The following is a 16,243-nucleotide window of genomic DNA, read 5'->3' on the forward strand; positions in this document are numbered from 1 at the left end:
AAATTGGGGGCAATGGGGCAAATGTGTTAGTGGAATTTGAAAAAAAAATTTTAACTGGGGTCATTTTTTATTAAATTGGGGGCATTTTTTTTTTAAATTGGGGGCAATGGGGCAAATGTGTTAGTGGAATTTGAAAAAAAAAATTTAATTGGGGGCATTTTTTAAAAAAATTGGGGGCATTTTTTTTCAAAATTGGGGCCAAAAAATTGTTTTGGGATCGAGAAAATCAGCTTTTTTGGGAATTATATTGACCCCTGGGAGAAAATGGTTGAAGATGACTAATACCACGCAACCGTGTACAGTTGATTTTTCATAATATTTTTTTATTTTTTATGATCTGAGATTTACTTTTGAAAACATTTATTCCTGTTTCGAGGATTTTTGACAATGAAGACGACATTTTCATATTTTCCAGGAATGTTCGAAAATCCAGCGCCAGGGAAATATTATTCCAAAAAACAAAATCAAAAATATAAACTGTATACGTATGCGTCGAAAAATAATTGATGACTATTGGTTTTAATATCTGAATGATTTGTTTGAAATTAAATTGATTATTTTACGATCCGAGTTGAATGTTGCAACTTTCTGAATTTTTATGGACGCTACATTCTTCAGCATGAGTCGTTTTCAACAATTTTCTCCTTATAGACGCAACAGATAGAAGTAAGATTAGTCTATACCCCCTTTCATTTTTCGCGAACACTCCCTTTAATGATTTTGGTAAGAAAGAAGAAAGTTGTAGGAAACCAAGAATTTAAAGAATATGATTGAACAGACCACGTAGAGCTCATGCTTCAGTAGGAAACTGTCTCGCGGATTTCTGTTTTGCTTGGATGAAAAACAGGTTTTTATGGGGGGGGGGGGGATAGGACAAATATCCTAGATTAAAAACAAATTTTGCAAATCCCTAATTTTAAAACTTCACTTTCAAATCTCTTTTCAGACAAATGTTTTTATTCAAATTTGAAATAGTCTTGTTTTTCATCTAGATACCAAACTCTATATATCCCATTATACATAAAAGTTTTTCTATATTCCGGAGATACCAGCTCTATGCATTACTGTATTCCGTAGATACCCTCTTATACATTTCTATATTCCGTAGATACCCTCTTATACATTACTATATTCCGTAGATACCCTCTTATACATACCTATATTTCGTAGATACCCTCTTATACATTACTATATTCCGTATATACCCTTTTATACATCACTATATTCCGTAGATACCCTCTTATACATTATTATATTCCGTAGATACCCTCTTATACTTTACTATATTCCGTAGATACCCTCTTATACATTATTATATTCCGTAGATACCCTCTTATACATTACTATGTTCCGTAGATACCCTCTTATACATTACTATATTCCGTAGATACCCTCTTATACATTACTTTATTCCGTAGATACCCTCTTATACTTTACTATATTCCGTAGATATCCTCTTAAACATTACTATATTCCGTAGATATCCTCTTAAACATTACTATATTTCGTAGATACCCTCTTATACATTACTATATTCCGTAGATATCCTCTTATACATTACTATATTCCGTGTATACCCTCTTATACATTACCATATTCCGTAGATATCCTCTTATACATTACTATATTCAGTATATATCCTCTTATACATAACAAATTCAACTTTTTATTTACAGGGTTACCTACAAAGGGTTAAACTTTTAGGACGAATTAAAACTTTTGAATATGACGATGATATTAGATTTACTTAAGGGGAGTGTTCGCGAAAAATGAAAGGGGGTAAAGGCTTACAGCGAAAATAAACGCTTTTGATCGCTACTAATCTTACTTCTGTCTGTTGCGTCTATAAGGAGAAAACAGGGGTCAATATAATTCCTTTTTCAATCCCATTTGGGATTGAGAAATTTGAAAGAAATGGGGGCAAATTGTTTAATTGGGGGCAACAATTTTTTAAATGATAATTTTTTTAAAAAATGGGGGCATTTTTTTCAAAAATNCCGCCACCTCCCCCGCCGCCCCCGCCTCTTTGTACCCAGTAAGATTGTATTCAATGTTTTGCTTCGTATGCCTATATTTGGTGATGATAGTTATCTAATGCATGGGAGAGGTTAAACTCCTTAGTACAATTATACAGAATAATATTTGAAATCTTAAACTGTTGAATAAATAATAGTTTGTCGACTACGCAATGCATGGACGGGATTGCTTTCTAGAGGAGATAATTTCACACAGTTGTGTGAATGTTTAATGTATTTACTGTGTTTTGAGGAAAACTTCTAAATTTATTAACCCTATAAAGGCTGGGGGGTCTGAATCTATGTATAGCCTGGGGGGTGGGCGTTTGGCGCCCCCCCCCTAGAAAAAGGCCTTAGAGAATAGGTATAGGGTTGAAATGCATAGCCCAATTTCTCATGGACAGCTCTAAGAAAAAAAAAATAGATCGATAACTTTAATAGTTTGTGTGCTAGGCAGGGAGGAAAAAAATGCCCAAAAAAGGGTCAAAAAAATTAAAAATAAATTAATTGTTTTAAACAAATATCAAAGTGACACATGTTTCTAAATGCATTTTTCAAGGGCTTTTCAAAATATAGTTTTTAGATCTGTAACTTTAGTCATAAACAAGTTATGATGGGCTATTTTAGATTTTTTTTTCACAGACTGGACTTTTTTCCGCCCTCTACGGTTGAACCCTATCCTTTAAATCAAAAAAATATTTTTTAACAAAAAATCCTTTCAATTCCTGCTCATTAAAAATCACAAGTTCACGTTGATAGTGTCAAAATTGCGAGTGCCAGGACAAAAAAACTACAGGGGTGGCACCAACCCCCCCCCCCCTCCTGCCTGTTTAGGGTTAAACAACAGTTTTAGAATAGAATTAGTTTATATTCGCTCAAATTTTGGAAAAGATTAAAACGGTTTTTTATTCACCCCGTTTTATGGTGAATGTTCATGATATTCGCCAAGTTATAGATAAAACTGGGTGAATCAATTTTAGCAGAGAAACGCTTAAATTATTCATTCAATTTTAAAACGAAAAGCGTTTTTATTGTTTACTCAGTTTTGGAGAAAACGTTTACGTTAATCACTTAGCTATTTAGAAAACGTTTATATGTTGTTCAATGTTCACACAGCTTTAAAGAACACGTTTATGTTATTCACACAGTTTAAAAGAATATTATTTTTTATTCATAAGCTTTAAAGATACGTTTATTTAATTTATCCCACTCAGAGAAAATGTATGATTTCAATTAAATATGAAATAAATGTTATGCTCTCAGTTTTTAAGAACAAAATTTAGTGAGTTTTAGAAACGACGTTGAAGAGTTTAACGCAGTTTTAGAGCAAACGTTTATCCTTTTCATTTAGTTTGTAAAAAAAAGCTTAATTTACTGAGTGTAAGAAAATACATTTAAATTATTAACCAAGGTTTTGAGAAAACTTTATAGTTAGTCGCTTATTTTGTATCTGAATCGTTATATTTTAATTAACAACCTATGTTCACAAAAAAAACTTGAAAGCCACTGTTGGTAAGTAGGCATCTATGATATACAAGTTGTAATTTCTGTTTGTCTTTTTGTTTGTTTCTTCGTATAATAACTCAGGAACCCCTTTCGATTTGCCTCACTTTTGATTGGGGCACTCGGGAGACCCACGGGAATGTTCTGGGGACACTCGGGAGACCCACGGGAATGTTCTGGGGACACTCGGGAGACCCACGGGAATGTTCTGGGGACACTCGGGAGACCCACGGGAATGTTCCGGGGACACTCGGGAGACCCACGGTATTGTTCCTAGCTTGGCTTTGAGGTTCTAAGTTGAGTGGGTCAACTTTTAACGCGGGAAAAATATCTTAAATTATAATTTACGACGGAGGCGTGTAACTATGGGACTAATTATGACCCTGGGCAACGCTGGGTTCCCAAGCTATTATTAATGTAGAACTGATTCAGATAGAATAAAGGATTACAGCTCCAAAGAAGATAAAGTTCTATTAGCTACATGAAGACGTCCGTTAACAAGATAAGGAAAATGGAAAAATCTGAAAATCAAATAAAAAACTTGGAAAATAAATTCAGATTTTTTAATCCCTATACCTCTGGAAGCCAATGTCGCAGACTTTTGATATTTCAAACTTTGAATTAAGTTAGATTAAATACTCTATTTTTGAAATATCTAAGGTTTACACCATCAGGGTTGCACAAATTTACGAGTTAGAAAATTTGAGTTTTTGGCAAAGACTTAATTCCTTTAACAAGAGAAAGCAAAATATTTCGTAAATACATTATTTTTTTTAAACAAATAAATTTAGTTTTTTTTCTATAGTTTTTATAAATGTCTAGTTCTCAGTACGCTTGTATTATAAATGTCTAGTTCTCAGTACGCTGGTATTATAAATGGCTAGTTCTCAGTACGCGCGACGCTGATATTATAAATGTCTATTTCTCAGTACGCTGGTATTATAAATGTCTAGTTCTCAGTACGCTGGTATTTGCTAAGCAATCTAAAAGTTTTTTTTTTTTTAACTTTCTCTATTTGTTTTAGGTAAGTTTTTAAACCTTCTTATACAAGACGAGGTTGATGGCTGGTTTAAAGGTATTTTCAGTATATAACAGTTTATATGTATGTAGTAGGAGTAATCTCAGGGGCGTATACAGGGGTGGTGGGGCATATGGGGACTAAGACCCTTCTAAATAATATGAAAACTGTGGGCTGATAGTGAGACCCCTGGAATATAAAAAAAGTTCACCCTGTGTACGCCCCAGAGTAATATGTCTGAGAACTACAGTGAAAACCAGAAAACAATGGAATGGAAAGACGACATTATCGCAATACTGAAGTGTATAAAATGATGTTTCAACGCAAATAGATTAACTGAACACTTCTTAAATCACTAATTTAGTGAACTGGAACTGTTTACGCTGCACAGTGCACAATTGCTGTGTTTCGTGCTCTTCGGGCTTTTTAAAGGTCGTCTTCTTATTTCAGAGTTTTCTGGGTATCACTGCAGTGGTACACTTTATTTATGAGGAATAGTAATCTTTATATTGGAGGAACAATAATCTATTTGTTGGAGGAATAGTAATCTATTTGATGGAAGATTAGTAATCTATTTGATAGAGGAATAGTAATCTATTTGATGGAAGGATAGTAATCTATTTGTTGTAGATAAAGTAATCTATTTGTTGGAGGAATAGTAATCTATTTGTTGGAGGAATAATAATCTATTTGTGAGGATTAGTAATCTATTTGTTGGAGGAATAGTAATCTTTATGTTGGAGGAAAAGTAATCTATTTGTGAGGATTAGTAATCTATTTGTGAGGAATAGTAATCTTTATGTTGGAGGAAAAGTAATCTATATGTTGGAGGATATATTATAATCTATAAGATGGAGGATTAGTAATCTATTTATTGGAGGAAAAGTAATCTATATGTTGGAGGAATAGTAATCATATGATGGAGGCATATTTATCTATATGTTGGAGGAATTGGTGGAATAGTTATGTCGTCGGTACAATACAAATCTAAATGAAAGCATCTAATTTAGTGATTTACTATAGAAGTTTTAAATCCCTTGTTTTTCATGAATTGATTTTGAACCTAAAAGGGAAATAAAAAGATACGTTTCGTAATGTCGTCTTCTCTTTCATAATTATTAGAATTCTTTATTAGAATCAACTATTTCTCTTTTTCTTCTGCGTAAAACTAACTATCATTTATCAAGTTAAAAAAAAAGATTGACTTCGCTTTTTCTCCTTTTTAATGACCAAAATTAGGATAAAATATATCTTGTATCTAATTGTTAATATATTTTGCTCCTTGTAAACAACTTAAAAACAAAATTAGTGTTTACGCGCCAATTGTGAATCTAGTTGGAATGATTAAAAAAATTTAAAATAGTATTAAAAACTGGTTTGGCTTGATCCAAGTTCAAATTTACGTTGAAATTTTATAATTATTGCTTAATTTGAATTAAAACCAATTTGTTGTATAATAATCGTGTTTATACCAGATAGAGAAACTTGTTAGCCCCCCCCCCACACTGGTTTTCTACAGAAAGGAGGAGAGGTGGAGGTTGCAATGCAACTCATGCAACCCTTGTTTTTCTTTTAGAATTGGGTTTAAGTCAAATAAATTATCAAGTACAATAGGTGGCAACAGAGAAATGGACCAATTATACACGACGTCAAATATAACAAGGAAGACAACAATTTCTCCCATTTGTCGACATATTTTCTTACATAAATTAAATAAAAAAGTGTAAAAACTGAAAATAAAGAACACAAAATTGCACTTATTTCACTGTAAGCACTTTATTATCACTATCATTGACAAGCTATTTTGGTTTAAGTAATTTGCTCCAGGAAAAATTGATTTTTGTTCATTAGGGGTTAAATAAGATTTTCTACCACGGGCAATTGTTCCTTTTTGAGTTTCAATGAAAGGTACTTCTGTGTGTAAAATTGTATTCTGTCTCTTTAATGTTCAATAAAATACGTACTACCCTGTTTGAAAAATTGTATTTTGTCTCTTTAATGTTTTAAAAAATACATTACCGTGTTTGAAAAATTATAATTTGTCCCTTTAATGTTCCATAAAATACACTACCCTGCTTGAAAAATTGTATTCTGTCCTAATGTTCCATGAAATACCCTGCTAAAAAAAATTGTATTTCGTCTCTTTAATGTTCCATAAAATATACTACCCTGCTTGAAAAAATGTATTCTGTCTCTTTAATGTTCCATGAACTACTCTAGCCTGCTTGAAAAATTGTATTTTATCTCTTTAATCTTCCATAAAATACATTTAAGTCCCTTTAATGAAAGGAACTGCACCTGCTTTCACTATTTACGTCATTTTATGTTTGCAAACTATAATTAAATGATATTTATTTTACTTCATATATATTTATTGGATAAAATTACGTCTATAAAAACTAAAACGTCAAACTTTGAGGCTCATTTTATTTATTAGAAAGCATTAAATTATTCTTTTACGTTGTCAGCTTATTTGTGTGTTAAAGTGCACCAAGATTTTATAAAGAAATACATTTTTTTTGAAGATAAATAAAGTAAATTAAGATTTTGCTTCTGTTCGTCTTGTTGTATTCCAGATTGTTTGATACATGAGTGAACAGTCCCTTGAATCCAACAGGGAGCCAGATGAGTCAGTACATCCCGGACCGCTGCAGCGTAGACATAAGTCGCACTGCACATAGCCGTCCAGGGACCTGTGCTACATACCGTGCACAGACAGCTTACAGAGAGAACCTTTCTGGACGAGAGAGAAGAAGAAGAAGAAGATGAACCGAGTTTCAGTCATAGTGCAGAACCCTGCCTATATCGAGGAACTAGATGGAGAAGAGGTTGATCCAGCAGACCTTGCTCCTCTCATAAGTGGGAACACTCCAATTGTCACTGTTCCTGCTGCAGAGGATGAAGATGTAGCTGAGGAGGTTGTAGAGGATGGAGATGAGGATCCTGATGATGAAGATCTGCCCAAGATGATGCAGAACGTCATTGAAGAGCTAGAGGAGCTTAATAGAGAAGTGATCCAAGGATTGCAAGGATTGGACCAGGAGCTAGACAGTATAATGTCCATTAGGGACACTAGCTCACAGCAGCCTACTGATGTCCCCAACGTTGATGTATGGGACACAGGGAAGGCTATAGAGCAGGAGTACAGGCTACACCCCGACCCAACAATGACGGAGGTCAGGGACAGGTTGTCCGATCAGGTTATGGATCTGCTTCAGATATTACAGGAGCGGGTTGACCAGCGTACCTGCAATAATAGAGATATGAGGTTGATTGAAGGACTGAAAACTATACTGGTCCTACACTCCAGACTCGGTGTCCTGGTTGATACAGTGCTTAACCGTCAAGCTAAGAAACCTTAATAATATCAAGGGATTCAGAGCTAATGTTAAGCTATTATTATTATGTACATGATATATCAGTATGCACTTATAAATGTGAGATTGAATGTATCAATAAATATACTTATACTTGTGAATGATTTTATTACTAGGGTGTTATTTATGTACGTGCATTTAAACATATAAAGCTATCTCGATATATGGAGATAGCCGAAATATTGTAATGCCAGGTTACAAATATATATGACAGCGCATGAGGAGTTGGGCCCGCGGAGTAGGACCAACCCGAGCTGCAACGTCAACAGGTTACACACATGATAGATATAAACAGGTTCAAGTACTTGTATAAATCTTATCAAGTGTAGATTTTAGATACCAGTTCAATGCACGTATTTGTGGTTCCCAGATACCACAGTCTGAAGGAATATTTTCGCAGATTTCGATTAATGAAACTATAACAAAGACGACATTAAACATTTTTAAAATAAAAATTGGAAAGCAAATAAAATACACCCTCTTTAAAGATTTGATTGGATAAAAATGTATTGTTTCTGTTTCCATTTAATTTAGGGGTTGTTTAATGTTTATAAATATGGTTTCGAAAGCAAGTGTATTTTACTTGCGCTGGTTAGGCGGGTCCGAACTGCATAATAAATTGTGATTGCTTATTTTTAATATCTCATGCTTTGTAGTTGAATTTAAATATGAAAGTATGAGACAGGCTGACCCCTTAAGAAAAAGAGAGAATCAAGCATTATTCTCGATATCCACCATTTTAAAGTTTTCAGCTCTGAACATAGAACATTTTTAGTTGACGGTCTTTCTAAACAAGGAAAGTATAACGATATCTTTTTCTTATATATTTTTCTTTGGTTGAAAAAAAACTTTCAATTTGAGCATAAAGTTTAAGATTAGAAGGGTGGTTGGAGACTGGAAATGGAAAGGTTGGAAAGATGGAGATTAAAGTGAATTTGATAAAAATTAGGATTTTACTAAGCTCCTGACCATTAGCACTAATTGACAGTTGATAAGTTCTCATTAGGGGTTTATATTAGAGATAATAGAGTTCCAAGGTTAAACATTTATAGATGATTAATCATGTTTTTAGATTGCATTTTTATGCTATTCCCCTTTTTTATCATTATTTGAACTTTTCTCACAATAAAACCATCACATTTTCAAGAAAAAAGAAACTTTAACTATTTGACTACAAACCTTTAGCGAAAGTGTGTTAGACAGTTCATTCACTATCACAGTAAAATGAACGTAAGATTAATATTTTGCTCCTATAAACCTAAAAGAAGAATCGGTTTTAGAACTGGAATAATTCTCTGGATCTGTCAGGAAAATAATTGAAAAGAAAATAAAACCAACATTTCTCCGAGTTCAAGATACAGGGAGACTCATAAAACTGTGGAATTGGAAGCTGTGCCTTTAGGCTCAACTTTTAAATTTAGCATTTTTGAAAGACCCATTTTAGTTAATCAGTAGATTTTCAAGCTATAACTAGTGGAACACTATTATATTTATAACAACATCATAAAGTTGTGTAAATGTCGTCTTCCTTTTCCACAGTTTTATGGATCCAATGTTTTTTCTTTAAACAAACATTGCCCCTCCCAAATCATTTTTGAAATACTAAAAAGTTGTAATTCCAGTTTTCATAACTGAAAAAGTTAAAACCAGTTAAGGATTCGATTACTCCTTCCTAATGAAACCATTATTTTTACAGAAGATGTTAACGTTATGAACGTTAAAAAAATATATTCATTATTTTTCTTTAAATAATTCGTGTAAAATCCCTAACATTCTGGTCCCAAATTCTGAAAGATTTTCGTAATATTTTTTAGAAAGTTTTCGGTATTTTTAGTATTATGGATAAAATGTTTTTAAGGGACTGTATGGAGGCTCGCTTGAAATTGTAATGACAGGTCCCTTTAAACATTCAAATTTAGAATCGAATCAAAAATGCAACATTCTGAATAGTTATCTATATCCTCTACAATTATCTGTCAAGTTTACAAATAAATTTTGTTTTTCTAAACTGTGAGAAACGAACCAAAGTTTTGCAAAGTTTCATTAAAGCAAACTTTACAGAATACAGTTTTGAAATGTTGGAACCTTCACAGATGTTTGTCTTACCCTTTTAAAGGGACAGACCGGCTATGTAAGGTAGTTGCAGTGTTGTGGACAAATTCTTTAGGATTCATTTGAGACATATAAAACTTTTTAAAGATCTGTAAGTCCTGAGTTTCAGCGCAAAGTCGACGTTCAAAATCGTACTTTTGGGTGGATACGTTTTTAGAATCGGGTTTTTCAAATTACTTAATAACAACGACGAAAAATTAAGTAAAAATTCTACAGTAATCTAATTAGATGGTTGGGAACATATTTCTCAAAAGAAATTTGTCAATAAATTAATGCTAGAATCAACTATTACGTTTTCATCATTATATTGAATTTCATATTTTCTTTGAATTTATTCACAGATTTCTTCAAACTCTTCAAATGTCGTCTTTTCAATAATAATTTCAGAAAATCTGCATAAAATCTTTGGGAATAATGAGAAATTAGATTAATGACAAAATAGAAACTAATAATTGGCCAAGATTACTTATTATTGATGATAAGATTAATTGTTATTTTCTCAACCTGTTCCTAAACAACTAATAAGTTTACTGTAGAATTTTGTTCACATTTTTTGTCGTCGTTATTTAATAATTTTAAAAAAATGATTATGAAAACGTATCCACCCAAAAGTACGATTTTGAACGTCGACTTTGCGCCCAAACTCAGGATTTACAGATCTTTGAAAAGTGTTATATGTCTCAAATGAATCCTAAAGAATTTGTCCACAAAACTGCATTCTCAGTTTAACTACCTTACATAGTCGGTCTGTCCCTTTAAAGTGTGAAAACCTTGAAACGAATATGAAAAAGAATATATCATCCTTTGTCTATCACTTTCTATAACGATATTTTTGCATTTCTGTAAAATGTATAGATACATTATAAACAGGGTTACCCACAAATAATAAGACTATAAAGACGACATAAAACTCTTGAAATATAACGATATAATTGTTGAATTAAATATTTTGCCCTAGATATAGACAGGTTTACAGTAGCAGTGAATCGTTAATATTAAGAAACAGACAGTATAAATTTTCTATAGTTGGCTAGCTGAAGTCTCATCCTTTGTGGGTAACCCTGTACATATAGTATTTGCTTTTCTATTGAATATACCTAAGTATGTAATCACATGGAACTATATTGTACTATGTATTGCTTACAAAGCTAATGCTTATTTGGTGATTACTTGTTATTACATGGATACAGGGGTTACCAGAATAATTCAAGGTTTAAGGCAAATATATGTACCTAAGTTTTTTATCAGACTTCAAGCTTGAATTATTTAATATTTTTATCATGTCTGACCTTACGAAGGGAAAACATTGAAAAAGTGAATAAAGTATTTCTGATCAGTTTCCTAGTCTTGTATAAACATTTCACACTCAGGATAGCAAGTTTAAATATTGCAACAGGCCATAAAATCCTAATCCCACCCCCGTCAACCTTCCTTTTTTTCTTGGTCGGGTGTGACCCCCCCCCCCCCCCGTAAAACGAGGTACATCGTGTCTGAATCCACATATTTTCACTCATATTTGTATATCTCTTATTCAAAACCCGTCGAAACTAGCATAAAGGACTTATAATATTTTAAAAATATCAAACATAAAAATATCAAATAGTAAATACCGTGCAACATACAAATCTCTTCCCTTTTAAGAATCAGCCCGTTTATTTCTTAATAACATATCTTCCTCCTTGACTTTCCTTCTCTGTCTGTAAAGCTATTCTCCTTCTTGGTCATGCCACTGCTCCCATTTTATTGGCCTCGTTTTTTTTTGACCTCCCTTTTTATTGACCTCTCTTTTTGATGACCTCTCTTTTTTTGACCTCTCTTTATTTTTCTGACCTTCCTTCTTTTTGTTGACCTCACCTCTTTTTGTTGATCTCCCTTCTTTTTCTGGACCTCCCTTCTTTTTCTGGACCTCCCTTCTTTTTCTGGACCTCCCTTCTTTTTCTGGACCTCCCTTCTTTTTCTGGACCTTCCTTCATTTTCCTGACCCCCCTTCTTTTTCTTGACCTCTGATCTAATTTTGACCTCCCTGTTTGATCAGAACCCTCATTTCAAACCTATTTGATATTAACTATCTTTATTATCAATTTATGTGTCAAATTCATCATTAATAGATAAATAGTTTAGGATATGAAATATAAATGGAACATGATTTAAAACTCAAGATCATATAGGTCTGAAATGTTCTTTTTTATAGGAAGCAGTATTAAATCTTTTGTAATACCACGATCAACATGAACATAAGCCCTCATATCCTAATTATGAAACTGTGGGATAATAATGATTGCAGTACATGTAAACCTTAGTTTAGGTTCAGACTAGTTTTGGAACTAGCTGACTATAGTGGAGTAAGTATGGATACTATACTCTAAACTATTGCAGTACATATAAACCTTAGTTTTTAGCTCCAACTAGTTTTAGAACTAGCTGTAAGTGGATGAAGTATGGATACTATACTCTAAACTATTGCAATACATATAAACCTTAGTTTTTAGCTCCAACTAGTTTTAGAACTAGCTGACTATAGTGGATAAAGTATGGATACTATACTCTAAACTATTGCAGTGCATGTAATCCTAAGTTTAAGCTCAGACTAGATATAGAACTAGCTGACTATAGTGCTGTAAGTATGGAGACTATACTCTAAACTATACAGTGCATATAAACCTTAGTTTTAGCTCAGACTAGGTTTAGAAATAGCTAACTATAGCGGATGAAGTATGGATATTATACTCTAAACTATTGCAGTACTTGGTAAACCAAATTTTAAGTCAAACTTCAGCGTTTGTGAACCATTTCCAATAAGTATGAGAATTGATCAAATTAGATCGGATATTATAGCTCATTACTCATATTTAGTTTCAGAAATTCTAATTGTTTAGAAATCCTAAAGCTTTGTTGATTATTATTGTCTTGCAAAGTTGCAACTTCAATAAAAATTGTTGACTTGGATTCTTGCTACCATGAGAAATACAAAAGAAGAAAATTTGAATAATTGGTATTTTCCTGTAAAGCATGTTCTTTTACCCCTCCCTCCCCCTTAATGGTAACTTGTGTACACCTAAATGACTTTAATTGGTCAAAACCCTCATCTCTTTGGCCCAATATCATCCTCAGGACTGGGCCCAAAATTATCTTAATCTGATTTAAATCAAAATAAAGTCCAACCATTTGTTATGATATCTATAGCTGCCTCACTGCTAGGTCACAGCACACAACTAACAAACTAACATGGGCAATTAGTTGCCAACAATATTTCACAACATTATCCCGACAAAAAACCCTAGGCGTAATTGTGTGTCATTAACGTTGCATAATACTTAATTATAAACTAATTAAATTTACAACAAACCCACACTTCTAGCTTCTCCAGTTGATGTCTTTTCTAGTGCCTTGTTAATTAAATCTAAAGGACACTAACATTTCAAAGCTTTCTACAATTATAATCTAAAAATAATATTTCATCATAACTTTTATTAAATGGATTATCAATGAAATATGATCTTATCTGATTAAAGATGCTGTAGAAACGATCTAGAAATGTAACCTTTGTCATTTTCATAAAGGAGTGGATTTGTAGGAAAGCTACAATTTATTAATCCCAAAATAATTTGGGAAATATGTAGAAGGGAGGGAAGGGGGTGATTTTTAACTAAAAATATACCCCTAATTGGTCATCTATATTTAAAATTGACACTTTAGCTGGGATGAGAACTTGTAGTTGCAATTCCAGAAGGGAGGGAAGGGGGTGATTTTTAACTAAAAATATACCCCTGATTTGTTATCTATATTTAAAATTGACACTTTAGCTAGGATGAGAACTTGTAGTTGCAAAACCGAGGACATTGCATAATCCAGACGAGATAGATGACATGAATTGTGCCCCCCTGTCAGACATCAGAGTAGCTGGAATTGTGAGATCCAGATAGAGATGAAAGCTCTGACATAAACCTCCATTGTGATGGAGGATAAAGGAACGGCTTCTGGCCATCCAGTAGTCCTGTCAATCATTGTTAGGATGTATGAAGTTTTGGCTAGATGGCAGGGGTCCCACAATATTAATGTGTACATAAGAATGTCCATGGCTTAACCTGGCCAGACAAAACAAGCTGAGATCAGTCTCCTGGAACCTCTGACACCAGGATGGCAGACATTGTGTAGAGCATGCACTTTGATAGACACCGTGCTCAGAAAGAGCTGTACTCAGCTAGGGCCGAAAAATTTTCACTGATTTTAGAAATTATCACTTGAGGGTGTAGCTTAACATTTCCATAGCAGAAAAAAAACAGTTTCGTCGTGAAGGAAAAACAACTCAGGGTCACCAATTTAGCTATGCTCAAATAACATCAAAGTTCAACGTCTATAGTTTATTGACTAACTCTAAAAATCATATATATATATATATATATATTAGAGAATGTGGAAACTTATGAATTAGCTAAATTGCTTAGATCTATCCACTGCGTTCTGTTCTGGCTAAATCACTGGGATCGTCTTCAACCACAACACAATATATTTTTACTGATTGAAAGCATTGAACTATCCCTTACATGTTCATTCTTGTACTGCATAGTGAATACAACTGATCTCAACAAAGGAACCAAATTGCATACAAATACATGTCTGGAAATAATAAAGTATCAATACACAATTATTCTGGAAAATAATGGGAATCAACAATAAATTATGCAACAGAGTAACTTGATCTTGTCGCTACACTATAATTTAGTTTGTGTTTAGTATCAAATGATTAAACTAGTATTGTGTTTATTATAATTTATTAATTTTTTCCCCGAAAATCATTTTTCTTCATAAAAAAAAATCTGACAGATATGGGGGAGGTGGGATATCCTTTAACAAAAATTAAACTTCCATCTCAGCACCCCCCCCCCCGTACTACACCTAAACACTATAAAATAATAACTTGTTTGAATTGTTGTACTAAACAATGGATTAGGTTTTTGCAAAATCGTTAGTTTGCATAAAACACTCATCAAAATAATTTCATTTGTTTTTACTACATGTTTCAGTTTATTTTAGAAGCTTGAGAAAGCTAGAGAAAAATCTACATTTTAAGGATTAAATAAAATTTAAATAAGTGGATTAATATCTTCTTAAGGTGTTTTGTGTTTATTTAATCAATATCTGATTGCAAACAATACATATTGAGGTTTTCGAAATCAGATTTTTAAAAAAACTTTCTCCATCCTTTTTTCGGAGGGAAGTAGAAATTTATCATTCATCAAATGTTTTAAAAATTAACACTCATTTTGAATGTTAATTAAAGCAATTGAAATGTGTATATGTATCCATTTATGAACTCCTATTCCCAGCTGTGGCTGGGGTAAGGGTAACCATTTATGAACTCCTATTACTTGCAATGGCTGGGATATGTGTATACAAATTTATGAACCTCTATTTCTGTTCATGGCTGGGCTATGTGTATTCATTTATGAACTCCTTTTCCTGGCTGTGACTGGGACATGTTTTGTGAATCCATTTCTGAACTCCTATTTCTGGCTGTGGTTGGGGTAAATGTATCTATTCATGAACTTCTATTCCTGGCTATGGCTGGGGTATGTTATGTGTATCCATTCATGAACTCCTATTCCTGGCTGTGGCTGAGGTATGTTATGTGAATCCATTTATGAACTCATATTCCTGGCTATGGCTGGGGTATGTGTATCCATTTTTCTACTCTTTTTCTTGGCTGTGGCTGGGGTATGTGTATCCATTTCTGAACTTCTTTTCCTGGCTGTGGCTGGGGTATGTGTATCCATTTCTGAACTCCTTTTCCTGGCTGTGGCTGGGGTATGTAAGTTGTATATTTGATTGAAAGGGATATATAATATACATGTTCTAGTCTAGGTTTAGTTTCTAAATTATCCTCACACAGAGATCAGACATTTAATCTTAGTTAGAAACTTTTAATGTTAAGTGAGGAAAGATATGATATTAGTGAGTAAGAAAATGTAAATTTAGTCAGAAAACAAACATTTAATGTTTTTCAAACCTTTACAAAAAAACACATTAGTCAAATTCTAATGGAGACAACATAATATTTAGTAAGAAAAAAATTCAGTGAAAAAACATAAATCCTTTTCTTGGAGAAAATATTCGATAATATTTATGTTTTGTGAGTTAACATAATATTTCTTGAAAAACAAAAAAGGTCAACTCATGTGAGCCAATATTTATGATTAGTGATTATATCAATTTCAATG

Source organism: Eurytemora carolleeae, unplaced genomic scaffold (genome assembly GCF_000591075.1).
Source record: "Eurytemora carolleeae unplaced genomic scaffold, Eaff_2.0 scaffold16, whole genome shotgun sequence".
Classification (NCBI taxonomy): Eukaryota; Metazoa; Arthropoda; class Copepoda; order Calanoida; family Temoridae; genus Eurytemora; species Eurytemora carolleeae.